A 19,075-nucleotide genomic window follows, 5' to 3' on the forward strand; every position below is an offset into this window, starting at 1 on the left:
GTATCTCTACTCAGAGCTATCCGGATAGGTGTTAAGCTTGCATCGACGTAACTCTTTACGTCGAACTCTTTATCACCTCCATAATCGAGAAAATTCCTTAGTCCACTAGTTACTAAGGATAACTTTGACCGCTGTCCTGTGATCCATTCTTGGATCACACTTGTACCCCTTGATTGACTCATGGCAAGGCACACTTCAGGTGCGGTACACAGCATAGCATACTGTAGAGCCTATGTCTTAAGCATAGGGGACGACCTTCGTCCTTTCTCTCTATTCTGCCGTGGTTGAGCTTTAAGTCTTAACTTCATACCTTACAACTCAGGCAAGAACTCCTTCTTTGACTGATCCATCTTGAACACCTTCAAGATCACGTCAAGGTATGTGCTCATTTGAAAGTACCATTAAGCGTTTTGATATATCCTTATAGATCTTGATGCTCAATGCTCAAGTAGCTTAATCCAGGCTTTCCATTGAAAAACACTTTCCCAATAACCCTATATGCTTTCCAGAAACTCTACATCATTTCTGATCAACAACATATACTCATCAGAAATTCTATAGTGCTCCCACTCACTTCTTTGGAAATACCAGTTTCTCATAAACTTTGTATACACCCAAAATCTTTGATCATCTCATCAAAGCATACATTCCAACTCCGAGATGCTTACTCCAGTCCTCAGAAGGATTGCTGGAGCTTTGCATACTTATTAGCATCTTTTCAGGATTGAGAAAACCTTTCGGTTGTATCATATACAACCTTTCCTCAAGAAAATCGTCGAGGAAACAATGTTTTGACATCCTATCTGCAAGATTTCATAAATAATGCAGTAATCGCTAATATAATTCCAACAGACTCTTAGCATCGCTACGAGTGAGAAAGTCTCATCGTAGTCAACTCCTTGAACTTGTCATAAAACATCTTAACGACAAGTCGAGCTTTCTTAATGGTGACATTTACCATCATTGTCCGTCTTCCTTTTAAAATCCATCTGTACTCAACAGCCTTACGACCATCAAGTAGTTCTTCCAAAGTATACACTTTGTTTTCATATATGGATCCTCTCTCGGATTATATGGCCTCGAGCCATTTATCGGTATCCAGGCCCACCATCGCTTCTCCATAGCTCGTAGGTTCATTGTTGTCTAGCAACATGACTTCCAAGACATGATTACGTACCACTCTGAAGTAGTACGCATCCTTGTCATCCTACGAGGTTTGGGAGTGACTTGATCTGAAATCTCATGATCAATATCATAATCTTCCACTTCAATTGGTGTAGGTGCCACAGGAACAACTTCCTGTGCCCTGCCATACACTAGTTGAAGAGACGGTTCAATGACCTCATCAAGTCTCCATCATCCTCCCACTCAATTCTTTCGAGAGAAACTTTTCCTCGAGAAAGGACCCGATTCTAGAAACAATCCTTTATTGCTTTCGGATCTGAGACAGGAGGTATACCCAACTGTTTTGGGTTGTCCTATGAAGATGCATTTATCCGCTTTGGGTTCGAGCTTATCAGCCTGAAACTTTTCCACATAAGCGTCGCAGCTCCAAACTTTTAAGAAATGACAGCTTAGGTTTCTCTAAACCATAGTTCATACGGTGTCATCTCATCGGAATTACGTGGTGCCCTATTTAAAGTGAATGTGGTTGTCTCCAATGCTTAACCCATAAACTATTGTGGTAATTCGATAACAGACATCATGGTATGCATCATATCCAATAGGGTGCAGTTATGATGTTCGGACACACCATCACACTATGGTGCTCCAGGCTGTATTAGTTGTGAAACAATTTCCACAATGTCTTAATTCTGTGCCAAACTCGTAATTCAGATATTCATCTCTTATGATCATATCATAAATATTTGTATCCTCTTATCACGACGATCTTCCAACTTCACACTGAAATTACTTGAACCTTTCAATAATTCAGACTCGTGATTCATCAAGTAAATATACTCAACATCTACTCAAGTCATCTGTGAAGTAAGAACATAACGATATCCACTACATGCCTCAGCACTCATTGGACTGCACACATCAAAAATGTATTACTTCCAACAAGTTGCTTTCGTGTTCCATTTTACTGAAACGAGGCTTTCAGTCATCTTGCCCATGTGGTATGATTTGCATGCCTCAAGTGATTCAAAATCAAGCGAGTACAAAACGGTCCATTTGCATGGAGTTTCTTCATGCATATACACCAATAGACATGGTTCGCATGTCCCAAACTTTTCAAAAACGAGTGAGCCCAAAGATCCATCAACATGGAGCTTCTTCATGCGTTTTATACCGATATGACTTACGTGGCAGTGCCACAAGCAGGTGGTACTATCATTACTATCTTTTGGCATGAACATGTGTATCACTACGATCGAGATTCAATAAACCATTCATTTTAGGTGCAAGACCATTGAAGGTATTATTCAAATAAACAGAGTAACCATTATTCTCCTTAAATGAATAACCGTATTGCGATAGACATAATCCAATCATGTCTATGCTCAACGCAAACACCAATCTCGATGGTAGAGGGAGCGTGCGATACTTGATCACATCAAGCTTGGAAACACTTCCAACACATATCGTCATCTCACCTTTAGCTAGTCTCCGTTTATTCCGTAGCTTTTATTTCGAGTTACTAACACTTAGCAACCGAACCGGTATCTAATACCCTGGTGCTACTAGGAGTACTAGTAAAGTACACATCAACACAATGTATATCCAATATACTTCTATCGACCTTGCCAGCCTTCTAATCTACCAAGTATCTTGGGTAATTCTGCTCCAGTGACTGTTCCCTTTATTACAGAAGCACTTAGTCTCGAGTTTGGGTTCAACCTTGGGTTTCTTCACTAGAGCAGCAGCTGAATTGCCGTTTCATGAAGTATCCCTTCTTGCCCTTGCCCTTCTTGAAACTAGTGGTTTCACTAACCATCAACAATTGATGCTCCTTCTTGATTTCTACTTTCGCGGTGTCATACATCACGAACAACTCAAGGATCATCATATATGTCCCTGACATATTATAGTTCATCACGAAGCTCTAGCAGCTTGGTGGTAATGACTTCGGAGAAACATCACTATCTTATCTGGAAGATCAACTCCCACTTGATTCAAATGATTGTTCTACTCAGACAATCCAAGCACAAGCTCAACAATTGAGCTTTTCTCCTTAGTTTGCAGGTTAAGAAAATCGTCGGAGGTCTTATACCTCTTGACGTGGGCACAAGCCTGAAATTCCAATTTCAGCCCTCAAAACATCTCATATGTTTCGTGACGTTTCAAAACGTCTTTGGTGCCTCAACTCTAAACCGTTTAACTGAACTATCATGTAGTTATCAAAATGTGTATGTCAGATGTTCGCAACATCCACAGACAACGTTCGAGGTTCAGCACACTGAGCGGTGCATTAAGGACATAAGCCTTCTATGAAGCAATGAGGACAATCCTCAGTTTACGGACCTAGTCCGCATAATTGCTACTATCAACTTTCAACTAATTTTTTTCTCTAGGATCATATCTAAACAGTAGAACTATAGCGTGAGCTACGACATAATTTGCAAAATCCTTTTGACTATGTTCAGGATAATTAAGTTCATCTTATGAACTCCCACTTAGATAGACATCCCTCTAGTCATCTAAGTGATTACATGATCCGAGTGAACTAGGCCGTGTCCGATCATCACGTGAGACGGACTAGTCAACGTCGGTGAACATCTTCATGTTGATCGTATCTTCTATACGACTCATGCTCGACCTTTCGGTCTTCCGTGTTCCGAGGCCATGTCTATGCACATGCTAGGCTCGTCAAGTTAACCCTAAGTGTTTTTGCTGTGTAAATCTGTCTTACACCCGTTGTATGTGAACGTAAGGATCTATCACACCCGATCATCACGGCGTGCTTCGAAACGACGAACTGTAGCAACGGTGCACAGTTAGGGGAGAACACTTCTTGAAATTGTTGTAAGGGATCATCTTATTTACTACCGTCGTTCTAAGCAAATAAGATGTATAAACATGATAAACATCACATGCAATCAAATAGTGACATGATATGGCCAATATCATATTGCTCCTTTTGATCTCCATCTTCGGGGCTCCATGATCATCTATTACAAGAACATGATCAATCTCATACATCACATATATCATTCATCACATCCTTTTGGCCATATCACATCACATAGCATACCCTGCAAAAACAAGTTAGACGTCCTCTAATTGTTGTTTGCATGTTTTACGTGGTTGCTATGGGTTTCTAGCAAGAAGTTTCTTACCTACGCAAAACCACAACGTGATATGCCAATTGCTATTTACCCTTCATAAGGACCCTTAGGGCCCATCTGCCCTTAGGGTTTGCCCCCTCTCCCCTTCTAGGCGCATGGGCCTTAGTGGGGCTGGTGCCCTTGGCCCATGTAGGCCAAGGAGCACTCCCTACAGCCCATGTGGCCCCCCCGGGGCAGGTGGCCCCACTTGGTGGACCCCCGGGACCCTCCCAGTGGTCCCGGTACGTTACCGATAAACCCCGAAACTCTTCCGGTGACCAAAACAGGACTTCCCATATATAAATCTTTACCTCCGGACCATTCCGGAACTCCTCGTGACGTCCGAGATCTCATCCGGGACTCCGAACAACATTCGGCAACCACATACAAACTTCCTTTATAACCCTAGCGTCATCGAACCTTAAGTGTGTAGACCCTACGGGTTCGGGAGACATGCAGACATGACCGAGACGTTCTCCGGTCAATAACCAACAGCGGGATCTGGATACCCATGATGGCTCCCACATGTTCCACGATGATCTCATCGGATGAACCACGATGTCAAGGACTTAATCAATCCCGTATACAATTCCCTTTGTCTAGCGGTATGTTACTTGCCCGAGATTCGATCGTCGGTATCCAATACCTTGTTCAATCTCGTTACCGATCAAGTCTCTTTACTCGTTCCGTAACACATCATCCCGTGATCAACTCCTTGGTCACATTGCGCATATGATGATGTCCTACCGAGTGGGCCCAGAGATACCTCTCCGCTTACACGGAGTGACAAATCCCAGTCTCGATTCGTGCCAACCCAACAGACACTTTCGGAGATACCTGTAATGCACCTTTATAGTCACCCAGTTACGTTGTGACGTTTGATACACCCAAAGCATTCCTACGGTATCCGGGAGTTGCACAATCTCATGGTCTAAGGAAATGATACTTGAAATTAGAAAAGCTATAGCATACGAACTACACGATCTAGTGCTATGCTTAGGATTGGGTCTTGTCCATCACATCATTCTCCTAATGATGTGATCCCGTTATTAACGACATCCAATGTCCATAGTTAGGAAACCGTAACCATCTATTGATCAACGAGCTAGTCAACTAGAGGCTTACTAGGGACATGGTGTTGTCTATGTATCCACACATGTATCTGAGTTTCCTATCAATACAATTATAGCATGGATAATAAACGATTATCATGAACAAGGAAATATAATAATAATCAATTTATTATTGCCTCTAGGGCATATTTCCAACAGGTTAGACAGTGCGCCACTACTATTTTCCTGCCTTCAAAATTTAAAAATATTAATGGCGCACCAGTGGCCTATACTAATAGCGCACCAGTAGTGCGCCATTAGTAAAAAATACTACTACCTCCGTTTCAGTTTACAAGTCCTACGCGTATACCTAGGTTGCCAATTTTATCATCCTAATATAAACTATATAACACAAAAATTATACCCTTTGAAAATAAAAACTCTGAAGTTTATGTTGGTATATTTTTTATAATATATGATTTGTATTAGGTTGGTCAAATTGACGACCTAGGGGTACGCACACGCCCTGTAAACTGAGAGAGAGGTAGTAGTGGCGTGATACTAATGGCGCACCAGTGATGCGGCATTAGTAGGCAAAACTGGTGCGCCATTAGTAGCCCTTTTCCTAGTAGTGGTATGGATACTTATGTTTTGAATGTGCATCTATCTATCTGCAGGAACTTCTAGTTGTCTGTGGGCAACTTGCCGCTGAGCAGTCATGATGTTTCAAACTTGAGGTGGACGTGGCAGAGCTGTGACCAAAGCTTCAGAGTCTGGATGCACTGGAGAGGGAGGTGGAGCTCCTTCGAAGGCAGAAGGCCGCTTCCGAGCAGGAGCAGGCGGCACTGGACGCGAAGCAGAAGCAAGCCAGCTCGGGCGGCTTGTGGAGCTGGCTTGTCGAAACCCTTCCCGATGATGATTATTCCGATTCATCATGATAGGGCAAGTTCATTCGTTCATTCATGCTTCTTTCTCCTTCCTTCCCCATACATATACTATATATACACATGCAGCATCAGTTGGTATACCTGCTTGTACAGTCGTACTCTCTACATTAATTCTATTCTACAAACAAACGTACTACTACTTGCCGTTTGATGATGTCGGCCTGGCAATTTCTTCTGCTTCTTCTCCATTTTATTTGAGGACGAAGCAATAATCTACGTGTGTTTCTTCACGATGATCGAGCATTAGTTACCTGGTAAATACACATTTTCGTTTGAATGTTTGTGTTGTTTCAGCCTTGCATATATGTTGGGTGGCCCTGGCTGGTTGAACAACTCAGTCTCACCAAACTTTTAGTTTCTGGCCATGGCGGTAATTTCGGCACAAGATTCTCAGTTTCTCACTGGTCCGTTCTTATCAATCCGGGTTCTAAAACTGAAGTTTTTTTTCCACTTATTCTTTTACTTGAATGAATCGTCAGGTTTGTGTATAACCTCCAGGTTGTAAATATGCCAGCCTATTTTCCATTCATTCCCTTGGGTCCAAAGTCAAATCTGACCCAAAGCGGAGAGCTACCTACAGGTGGGTATTGTTACTTCACTATTGCTGTGATTCTATGAATCAAATCCAAGAGCTTCCTTGTCAGCTATAACTGATAGCTTATCCAACTCATTTACGAAGAAGCAGTGATAGGACAAGGTGATATATTAGTAGATTTGGTTCTCTGCACAGGAGGCAATCTATTTGTGCCAGATCCATTTAATATGTATGCAGTTTTCTTGAAGTTTCTCTTAGGTTCCTATCGGATCTTGCATGGTTTAGTTGTTTATTAGATAATGCAGTGCCATGCATGACCTTGACATATGTTTCAACGTACATGTTACCAGTCATTAGCTTGTTAATTAGCATATGATTTTAATGTTGTTTTGGCAAAGATATTATGTCGAGGATATCTCGAATACTTCAAAGCTTGAACATCCCAGTGCAGGCTGATGAAAGTGTATAACCTAATGAAGAAAATTTATAAGGCCCTCCAGAGATTTATGATTTATTACCAAAAAAACCTATTGAATCTACTAGCCAAATTAAAATAATTTGTAAGCTCAAACATTTTTTTTTCAAGCACATATATGGTGTGGTGCATATGGTCTAGTTATAAAATAGTGTATCCTTGCATGCAGGGCCAAGTTGGAGAAGTGCAAAAAAATTATAGTGATATGTCTAGAGCCGATTTGGAACATCCCAATATATATAGGCGTCGCATGGCATGTGTCTACATGTTTTGAGATGGTCCTACAGTGAGTTGCCTAGAGATGAAATAACATGTCCCTAGCTAGCTATGATATTGAACGTCTCAACAAACTGATTTTCTTGTAGTGATACTAACCCTAGTGATGAACTTGCGGATTACCCCCTTTTTTGGATGTGGTGGTAGGATGACACTATAATAGTTAGGATGAACCTATGTTACCTTTTGGGTATATGATCATGCATGCCTATGCTTAGGCAATCAACTAGAAAGCCAACCAACGCATCAACCAGTGCATTCACGTAGGAGCACTCATACTTCCATAATCAGAATGCATACGTAACGTGTGTGGATATACTCACGTAAAACTCGTCAATGATTTAACATAAATTGAATGAGTTGGGAAAAAGAAAAAATAATAAACAAAATGTTACCTTGTGACATATATACGATGTGCAAAGTCGAGCAACTCTAGCAGACCCCGCCTCCGGCCCCGACCCGCAAAATAACCGCCAAAATGCGGGTCCACGCGGAAAATCCCGCCCGAACAGACCCTGCAAAGGCAGCCGGGCCGCAAAAAATTTTGAGGGGCGCAGCAAAATCTCGGCCCCAACCCATGAATACGCGGGTTTCCCCCTCGCCACTGTGGTGCCCTGCATCACAGAGAAGCAGTTGGCGCGGGGGGGAGGGGGGGGGGCATTTCAGCCCGCGCGCCTTTCCCCACCTCCTTCTGCCGCCGATCGCCCTTGCTTCCGCCCATCCGCGGCCTGCGATTCCGGCCAAATCTGCGGGCGGAATCGTGCCGCGGGGCCGTCCCTCACCCTCCAGCGCCGATACGCTGCAACGACCCCCCAACCCGGATCCGGCGAGAAGAGCCGCCTCTCGTCGCTGCCACCGCCGGGGATCGACCACCGCCGAGTCCGACCCTCGTCGCCGCCCGGGATCACCCGCCAGTTAGTGTTTGTTTTGTGATATTTGCGAGTGGTATAGTTGATTGACGCGCCTGTTGGGGAACGTTGCAGAAAACAAAAATTTTCCTACGGTTTCACCAAGATCCATCTATGAGTTCATCTAGCAACGAGTGATTGGATGCATCTACGTACCTTGTAGATCGCGAGCGGAAGCGTTCAAAGAACGGGGATGAGGGAGTCGTACTCGACGTGATCCGAATCACTGGAGATCCTAGCGCCGAACGGACGGCACCTCCGCGTTCAAAGCAAGGGGGAAGGAAGAGGTTGATAATCAGACCAGCCTAACGACGGCGTGGTTGGTGGAAACTTGCAGGCACGCTCACAAGACTTCTCCCGTTCCAGATTTGGAAACAGGGCAGGGCTTGGCTTACGCGTTCTCTACGAGTGAAGGAAAGGAGGAGTTGGAGGGATATAGGGAGTGTGCCAGGTAGGGACTTGGTCCGGGTTTTACCCGACTCTCACCCTCTGCCCACCCCCATCGCTATATAGGGTCCCTAGGGGGGGCGCCGGCCCTGGAGATCCAATCTCCCAAGGGGGCGGCAGCCAAGGGGGTGGAGTGCCCCCCAAGGCAAGTGGGGCGCCCCCATCCTAGGGTTCCCAACCCTAGGCGCAGGGGGAAGGCCCAAGGGGGGGTGCACCATCCCACTAGGGGCTGGTTCCCCTCCCACTTCAGCCCATGGGGCCCTCCGGGATAGGTGGCCCCACCCGGTGGACCCCCGGGACCCTTCCGGTGGTCCCGGTACAATAGCGGTGACCCTGAAACTTGTCCCGATGGCCGAAATAGCACTTCCTATATATAATTCTTTACCTCCGGACCATTCCGGAACTCCTCGTGACATCCGGGATCTCATCTGGGACTCCGAACAACTTTCGGGTTACTGCATATACATATCTCTACAACCCTAGCGTCACCGCACCTTAAGTGTGTAGACCCTACGGGTTCGGGAGACATGTAGACATGACCGAGATGGCTCTCCGGTCAATAACCAACAGCAGGATCTGGATACCCATGTTGGCTCCCACATGCTCCTCGATGATCTCATCGGATGAACCACGATGTCGAGGATTCAAGCAACCCCGTATACAATTCCCTTTGTCAATCGGTACGTTACTTGCCCGAGATTTGATCGTCGGTATCCCAATACCTCGTTCAATCTCGTTACCGGCAAGTCACTTTACTCGTACTGTAATGCATGATCCCGTGACCAGACACTTGGTCACTTTGAGCTCATTATGATGATGCAATACCGAGTGGGCCCAGAGATACCTCTCCGTCATACGGAGTGACAAATCCCAGTCTTGATCCGTGTCAACCCAACAGACACTTTCGGAGATACCCGTAGTATACCTTTATAGTCACCCAGTTACGTTGTGACGTTTGGTACACCCAAAGCACTCCTACGGTATCCGGGAGTTACACGATCTCATGGTCTAAGGAAAAGATACTTGACATTTGGAAAAACTCTAGCAAACGAACTATACGATCTTGTGTTATGTTTAGGATTGGGTCTTATCCATCACATCATTCTCCTAATGATGTGATCTCGTTATCAATGACATCCAATGTCCATAGTCAGGAAACCATGACTATCTGTTGATCAACGAGCTAGTCAAACTAGAGGCTTACTAGGGACATGTTGGTGTCTATGTATTCACACATGTATTACGATTTCCGGATAACACAATTATAGCATGAATAAAAGACAATTATCATGAACAAGGAAATATAATAATAATCCTTTTATTATTGCCTCTAGGGCATATTTCCAACAGTCTCCCACTTGCACTAGAGTCAATAATCTAGTTACATTGTGATGAATCGAACACCCATAGAGTTCTGGTGTTGATCATGTTTTGCCCTAGGGAGAGGTTTAGTCAATGGATCTGCGACATTCAGATCCGTATGTACTTTACAAATATCTATGTCTCCATCTTGAACATTTTCACGAATGGAGTTGAAGCGACGCTTGATGTGCCTGGTTTTCTTGTGAAACCTGGGCTCCTTGGCAAGTGCAATAGCTCCAGTGTTGTCACAGAAGAGTTTGATCGGCCCCGATGCATTGGGTATGACTCCTAGGTCGGTGATGAACTCGTTCACCCAAATTGCTTCATGCGCTGCCTCCGAGGCTGCCATGTACTCCGCTTCACATGTAGATCCCGCCACGACGCTCTGCTTGCAACTGCACCAGCTTACTACCCCACCATTCAAAATATACACGTATCCGGTTTGTGACTTAGAGTCATCCAGATCTGTGTCGAAGCTAGCGTCGACGTAACCCTTTATGACGAGCTCTTCGTCACCTCCATAAACGAGAAACATTTCCTTAGTCCTTTTCAGGTACTTCAGGATATTCTTGACCGCTGTCCAGTGTTCCTTGCCGGGGTTACTTTGGTACCTACCTACCAAACTTACGGCAAGGTTTACATCAGGTCTGGTACACACATAATAGACCCTATGGCTGAGGCATAGGGGATGACACTCATCTCTTCTATATCTTCTGCCGTGGTCGGACATTGAGCTGAGCTCAATTTCACACCTTGCAACACAGGCAAGAACCCTTTCTTAGACTGATCCATATTGAACTTCTTCAATATCTTATCAAGGTATGTGCTTTGTGGAAGACCTATGAGGCGTCTTGATCTATCTCTATAGATCTTGATGCCTAATATATAAGCAGCTTCACCAAGGTCCTTCATTGAAAAACTCTTATTCAAGTAGGCCTTAATGCTGTCCAAAAGCTCTAGATCATTTCCCATCATAAGTATGTCATCTACATATAATATGAGAAATGCTACAGAGCTCCCACTCACTTTCTTGTAAACGCAGGCTTCTCCATAAGTCTACATAAACCCAAACGCTTTGATCATCTCATCAAAGCGAATGTTCCAACTCCGAGATGCTTGCACCAGCCCATATATCGAGCGTTGGAGCTTCCACACCTTGTCAGCATTCTTAGGATCGACAAAACCTTCCGGCTGCATCATATACAATTCTTCCTTAAGGAAACCATTAAGGAATGCCGTTTTGACGTCCATTTGCCATATCTCATAATCATAGAATGCGGCAATTGCTAACATGATTCGGACGGACTTCAGCTTCGCTACCGGTGAGAAAGTCTCATCGTAGTCAACCCCTTGAACTTGTCGATAACCCTTAGCGACAAGCCGAGCTTTATAGATGGTCACATTACTATCCATGTCTGTCTTCTTCTTAAAGATCCATTTATTTTCTATGGCTCGCCGATCAACGGGAAAGTCAGTCAAAGTCCATACTTCATTTTCATACATGGGTCCTATCTCGGATTTCATGGCTTCCAGCCATTTGTCGGAATCCAGGTCCGCCATCGCTTCTTCCTAGTTCGAAGGTTCACCGTTGTCTAACAACATGATTTCCAAGACAGGGTTACCGTACCACTCTAGTGCGGAACGTGTCCTTGTGGACCTACGAAGTTCAGTAGCAACTTGATCTGAAGTTTCATGATCATCATCATTAACTTCCTCTCTAGTCGGTGCAGGCACCTCAAGAACATTTTTTCTTGAGTTGCGCCATTTTCCGGTTCAAGAGGTAATACTTCATCAAGTTCTACTTTCCTCCCACTTACTTCTTTCGAGAGAAACTCTTTCTCTAGAAAGGATCCATTCTTGGCAACAAAGATCTTGCCTTCGGATCTGAGGTAGAAGGTATACCCAATAGTTTCTTTAGGGTATCCTATGAAGACGCATTTTTCCGACTTGGGTTCGAGCTTTTCAGGTTGAAGTTTCTTGACATAAGCATCGCATCCCCAAACTTTTAGAAACGACAGCTTAGGTTTCTTCCCAAACCATAATTCATACGGTGTCGTCTCAACGGATTTCGACGGAGCCCTATTTAAAGTGAATGCAGCAGTCTCTAAAGCATAGCCCCAAAATGATAGTGGTAAATCAGTAAGAGACATCATAGATCGCACAATATCTAATAGAGTGCGATTACGACGTTCGGACACACCATTACGCTGAGGTGTTCTAGGCGGCGTGAGTTGTGAAACTATTCCACATTTTCTTAAGTGTGTGCCAAATTCGTGACTCAAGTATTCTCCCCCACGATCTGATCGCAAGAACTTGATTTTCCTGTCACGATTCTCAACCTCACTCTGAAATTCCTTGAACTTTTCAAAGGTCTCAGACTTGTGTTTCATTAAGTAGACATACCCATATCTACTCAAGTCATCAGTGAGGGTGAGAACATAATGATAACCACCGCGAGCCTCAACACTCATTGGACCACACACATCAGTATGTATGATTTCCAATAAGTTGGTTGCTCGCTCCATTGTTCCTGAGAACGGAGTCTTGGTCATCTTACCCATGAGGCATGGTTCGCACGTGTCAAATGATTCGTAATCAAGAGACTCTAAAAGTCCATCTGCATGGAGCTTCTTCATGCGTTTGACACCTATGTGACCAAGGCGGCAATGCCACAAGTATGTGGGACTATCATTATCAACCTTACATCTTTTGGTACTCACACTATGAATATATGTAGCATTACGCTCGAGATTCATTAAGAATAAACCATTCACCATCGGAGCATGACCATAAAACATATCTCTCATATAAATAGAACAACCATTATTCTCGGATTTAAATGAGTGGCCATCTCGTATTAAACGAGATCCTGATACAATGTTCATGCTCAAACTTGGCACTAAATAACAATTATTGAGGTTCAAAATTAATCCCGTAGGTAAATGTAGAGGTAGCGTGCCGACGGCGATCACATCGACCTTGGAACCATTCCCGACGCGCATCGTCACCTCGTCCTTCGCCAGTCTCCGCTTATTCCGCAGCTCCTGCATTGAGTTACAAATGTGAGCAACTGCACCGGTATCAAATACCCAGGAGCTACTACGAGTACTGGTAAGCTAGACATCAATTACATGTATATCACATATACCTTTCGTTTTGCCGGCCTTCTTATCTGCTAAGTATTTGGGGTAGTTCAGCTTCCAGTGACCACTTTCCTTGCAATAAAAGCACTCAGTCTCGGGCTTGGGTCCATTCTTTGGCTTCTTCCCGGCAGCTTTCTTGCCGGGCGTGGCAACTCCCTTGCCGTCCTTCTTGAAGTTTTTCTTACCCTTGCCTTTCTTGAACTTAGTGGTTTTATTCACCATCAACACTTGATGTTCCTTTTTGACTTCTACCTCTGCTGATTTCAGCATTGCAAATACTTCAGGAATGGTCTTTTCCATCCCCTGCATATTGAAGTTCATCACAAAGCTCTTGTAGCTCGGTGGAAGCGACTGAAGGATTCTGTCAATGACCGCGTCATCCGGGAGATTAACTCCCAGCTGAGTCAAGCGGTTATGTAACCCAGACATAGTGAGTATGTGCTCACTGACAGAACTGTTTTCCTCCATCTTACAGATGAAGAACTTGTCGGAGACTTCATATCTCTCGACCCGGGCATGAGCTTGAAAAACCATTTTCAGCTCTTCGAACATCTCATATGCTCTGTGTCTCTCAAAATGCTTTTGGAGCCCCGGTTCTAAGCTGTAAAGCATGCCGCACTGAACGAGGGAGTAATCATCGGTACGTCTCTGCCAAGCGTTCATAACGTCTTGTTCTGCAGGGAGAACAGGTGCTTCACCTAGCGGTGCTTGTAGGACATAATCTTTCTTGGCAGCTATGAGGATGATCCTCAGGTTCCGGACCCAGTCCGTATAGTTGCTGCCATCGTCTTTCAGCTTGGTTTTCTCTAGGAACGCGTTGAAGTTGAGGACAACGTTGGCCATTTGATCTACAATACATATTGTAAAGATTTTAGACTAAGTTCATGATAATTAAGTTCATCTAAATCAAATTATTCAATGAACTCCCACTCAGATAGACATCCCTCCAGTCATCTAAGTATAACATGATCCAAGTTAACTAGGCCGTGTCCGATCATCATGTAAGACGGACTAGCCAACATCGGTGAACATCTTCATGTCGATCGTATCTTCTATACGACTCATGCTCGACCTTTCGGTCTTCTGTGTTCTGAGGCCATGTCTGTACATGCTAGGCTCGTCAAGTCAACCTAAGTGTTTGCATGTGTAAATCTGTCTTACACCCGTTGTATGTGAACGTTGGAATCTATCACACCCAATCATCACGTGGTGCTTCGAAACAACGAACTGTCGCAACGGTGCACAGTTAGGGGGAACACTTTCTTGAAATTATTATGAGGGATCATCTTATTTACTACCGTCGTTCTAAGTAAATAAGATGCAAAAACATGATAAACATCACATGCAATCAAATAATAATAGTGACATGATATGTCCAATATCACATAGCTCCTTTGATCTCCATCTTGGGGCTCCATGATCATCTTGTCACCGGCATGACACCATGATCTCTATCATCATGATCTCCATCATCGTGTCTGCATGAAGTTGCTCGCCAACTATTACTTCTACTACTATGGCTAACACGTTTAGCAATAAAGTAAAGTAAATTACATGGCGTTTCTCAATGACACGCAGGTCATACAAAAAAAATAAAGACAACTCCTATGGCTCCTGCCGGTTGTCATACTCATCGACATGCAAGTCGTGATTCCTATTACAATAGCATGAACATCTCATACATCACATATATATCATTCATCACAACTTTGGCCATATCACATCACAAAACACTTGCTGCAAAAACAAGTTAGACGTCCTCTAATTGTTGTTGCAAGTTCTACGTGGCTGCAATAGGGTTCTAGCAAGAACGTTTTCTTACCTACGTGAAAGCCACAACGTGATTTGTCAACTTCTATTTAATTACCCTTCATAAGGACCCTTTTCATTGAATCCGCTCCAACTAAAGTGGGAGAGACAGACACCTGCCAGCCACCTTATGCAACTAGTGCATGTCAATCGGTGGAACCGGTCTCACGTAAGCGTACGTGTAAGGTTGGTCCGGGCCGCTTCATCCCACAATACTGCTGAAGCAAAATAAGACTAGTAGGGGCAAGAAACTTGACAACATCTACGCCCACAAAAAATTGTGTTCTACTCGTGCAAAGAGAACTACGCATAGACCTAGCTCATGATGCCACTGTTGGAGAACGTTGCAGAAAACAAAAAATTTCCTACGGTTTCACCAAGATCCATCTATGAGTTCATCTAGCAACGAGTGATCGGATGCATCTACATACCTTTGTAGATCGCGAGCGGAAGCGTTCAAAGAACGAGGATGAGGAAGTCGTACTCGACGTGATCCAAATCACCGGAGATCCTAGCGCCGAACGGACGGCACCTCCGCGTTCAACACACGTACGGTCAGCGTGGCGTCTCCTCCTTCTTGATCCAGCAAGGGGGAAGGAGAGGTTGATGAAGATCCAGCAGCACGACGGCGTGGTGGTGGATGCAGCAGTCACCGCAGCAGGGCTTCGCCGTTCTCTACGGAGGAGGAGGTGTTGGAGGGGAGAGGGAGGCGCCAGGGGCATGGGTCTGGCTGCCCTCCCTCCCCCCTCTATATATAGGGTCCCCAGGGGGGGCGCCGGCCCTGGAGATCCAATCTCCCAAGGGGGCGGCGGCCAAGGGGGGTGGAGTGCCCCCCAAGGCAAGTGGGGCGCCCCCCACCCTAGGGTTCCCAACCCTAGGCGCAGGGGCCCTCCGGGATAGGTGGCCCCACCCGGTGGACCCCCGGGACCCTTCCGGTGGTCCCGGTACAATATCGGTGACCCCGAAACTTGTCCCGATGGCCGAAATAGCACTTCCTATATATAATTCTTTACCTCCGGACCATTCCAGAACTCCTCGTGACGTCCGGGATCTCATCCGGGACTCCGAACAACTTTCGGGTTACTACATATACATATCTCTACAACCCTAGCGTCACCGAACCTTAAGTGTGTAGACCCTACGGGTTCGGGAGACATGTAGACATGACTGAGATGGCTCTCCGGTCAATAACCAACAGCGGGATCTAGATACCCATGGTGGCTCCCACATGCTCCTCGATGATCTCATCGGATGAACCACGATGTCGAGGATTCAAGCAACCCCGTATAGAATTCCCTTTGTCAATCGGTACGTTACTTGCCCAAGATTCGATCGTCGGTATCCCAATACCTCGTTCAATCTCGTTACCGGCAAGTCACTTTACTCGTACCGTAATGCATGATCCTGTGACGAGACACTTGGTCACTTTGAGCTCATAATGATGATGCATTACCGAGTGGGCCCAGAGATACCTCTCCGTCATACGGAGTGACAAATCCCAGTCTTGATCCGTGTCAACCCAACAGACACTTTCGGAGATACCCGTAGTATACCTTTATAGTCACCCAGTTACGTTGTGACGTTTGGTACACCCAAAGCACTCCTACGATATCCGGGAGTTACACGATCTCATGGTCTAAGGAAAAGATACTTGACATTTGGAAAAACTCTAGCAAACGAACTATACGATCTTGTGCTATGTTTAGGATTGGGTCTTGTCCATCACATCATTCTCCTAATGATGTGATCTCGTTATCAATGACATCCAATGTCCATAGTCAAGAAACCATGACTATCTGTTGATCAACGAGCTAGTCAAACTAGAGGCTTACTAGGGACATGTTGGTGTCTATGTATTCACACATGTATTACGATTTCTGGATAACACAATTATAGCATGAATAAAAGACAATTATCATGAACAAGGAAATATAATAATAATCCATTTATTATTGCCTCTAGGGCATATTTCTAACATGAAGCACCCACAGCTGGTTTCTAGAGCAAGACAAAAGTAAAATTACCACTAATTCCCACCAACCACGGATCAGTGAAGTCCCTTTTCTTAGTCTCTTGAATACAAACGAACTCTACCTTATGCTCACATATGGTTTCTCTAGGAAACCTTGTTTTTTCAGGTTCCCCTAAACCTCTAGCGTTCCAAAAAATACCAGTCACAAAAAAAACTTATTAACTACCATTTTCATTACTAGAACTGCATCTCACCTTTGGCTTAACACTGAAAGCACCAGTGCAAGTCATTTTCCGCTTAGGTTTAAATAAAGAAGAAAGCAACACTATTTCATCTCTTAGATCCTCATCCTCTCCGGAAACAGAATCTGAATCTGAAATTAAATTTCTAATTGCCTATGGGTCAAAGCTATCCAACTTTGACTCGATATCACATTTCTCTCCACTACTTTTTTAGTCTAGCAGCATAAAGATCTCTCCTGGATTCTTCAAGCCCTTTAATCATAGAAATAGTTCTCTCTACTTCTTCATCATTTCTACCTAAAATGACGCCAATACAACTAGTAATATGGGCAATAAAACTAGGGACGGTATTTAAAACAGTAGGTATGGATGTTTCACCTGAGGTCTTTTCCAGATTTTTCCTCCTTGCCAACTCCGCAGCCTTGTCCATAGTTTGTCCTTCATCCTTGTTCTTGTTCCTGTTGCTCCTTCTTCTTGCCGCCTCATCTAAAGCAGCCTTGTCCTTGGCTTTTTGAACCCTCGCAGCAGCATCAAATAGCTTCCTTTTGGTAGGGTCATCTCCCACTCTATCTTGCAGCGGAGCTTGCAAAGCAGATATTGTACCCCCATCTATCAGGGCTAAAAACTACCACTTTCAAAAATGACCAGTTTAGACGATTTAAATGCGTTTATGACATGCGGGGCCCGTCTATCAGGGCTGACGTGGCAGGAAAGTCAACTCCGTTATTTCAAACCGTTAAGTTGAATATTATGACAAGTGGACCCCACACGTCAGCATCACCTTCTTCTTCCTCCTCCTCATCTCTCTCTTTGGAATTGTAGCGAAGAGTAGAAAACTACCGAGGTTGTACATATGTACTACGTACAGGCTGCAGGGAGGTAGAGACGGATCAGCCACTGGCTCGCCTCGCCATTGGTCTTGGTGAACCAGCGGTCGTTCGAGCCTTGGACTTGGCCGCCTTGCCGTCATTGTGCTTCTTGGCCGCCTTGTCGCCACGGAAGAAGGCGCAGACGGCGACGCGGGGCGAGGGCGGGTCGAGCGCAGGCGAGACACGGCCGGCAGACGGCCTGTACCAGGCGTGGCCCGTGGAGCGGCTCCGCTCGACCGGCACGGGCTTGATCTCCCTGGAGAGGTGGCTGTCGTCATCCTACACCATCCCCGACGAGACCGACCGCCGGAACGTCCCGCTTGACCGCTGCAGCCCCGCCATCGATCGTCGCCACTAGTAGATAAAGGGCCTTTAGTCCCGGTCCCGGTTCCAGAACCGGGACTAAAGGCCCTCCACGTGGCCGCTGCCTGGAGGTCCACCTTTAGTCCCGGTTGGTAACATCAACCGGTACTAAAGGAAATTTTATGATTTCTTTTTAAATTCTTTTTTTGAATTTTTTTTATTTTCAAATTTTTGAATTATTTTAACCTCTAATCTCTAATCACCCCTCATCACTGCTAAATTTAACCTCTAATCTCTAATCATCCCTCATCATTCCAAATCATCTAACTTCCTGGACGGTCACCCATCCTCTCACTACTCCAGTCTGAGCACGCTTAACTTCCGGATTCTATTCTTCCTCGTTTCCAAGTCTGCACTTGTTGTTTTCCTAACAATAGTAAGATGTAAATCCTATTAACCCTCAG

At 44.8% G+C, this 19,075-nt stretch overlaps 1 pseudogene; it reads right to left on the reverse strand.

The window, feature by feature from the left end:
- Positions 1–18,329: 18,329 nt before the first annotated feature.
- LOC125540703 lies at positions 18,330–18,650 on the reverse strand (annotated as a pseudogene).
- Between the last annotated feature and the right edge of the window lie 425 nt (positions 18,651–19,075).

Source organism: Triticum urartu, chromosome 1, assembly GCF_003073215.2.
Source record: "Triticum urartu cultivar G1812 chromosome 1, Tu2.1, whole genome shotgun sequence".
NCBI classification, from domain to species: Eukaryota; Viridiplantae; Streptophyta; class Magnoliopsida; order Poales; family Poaceae; genus Triticum; species Triticum urartu.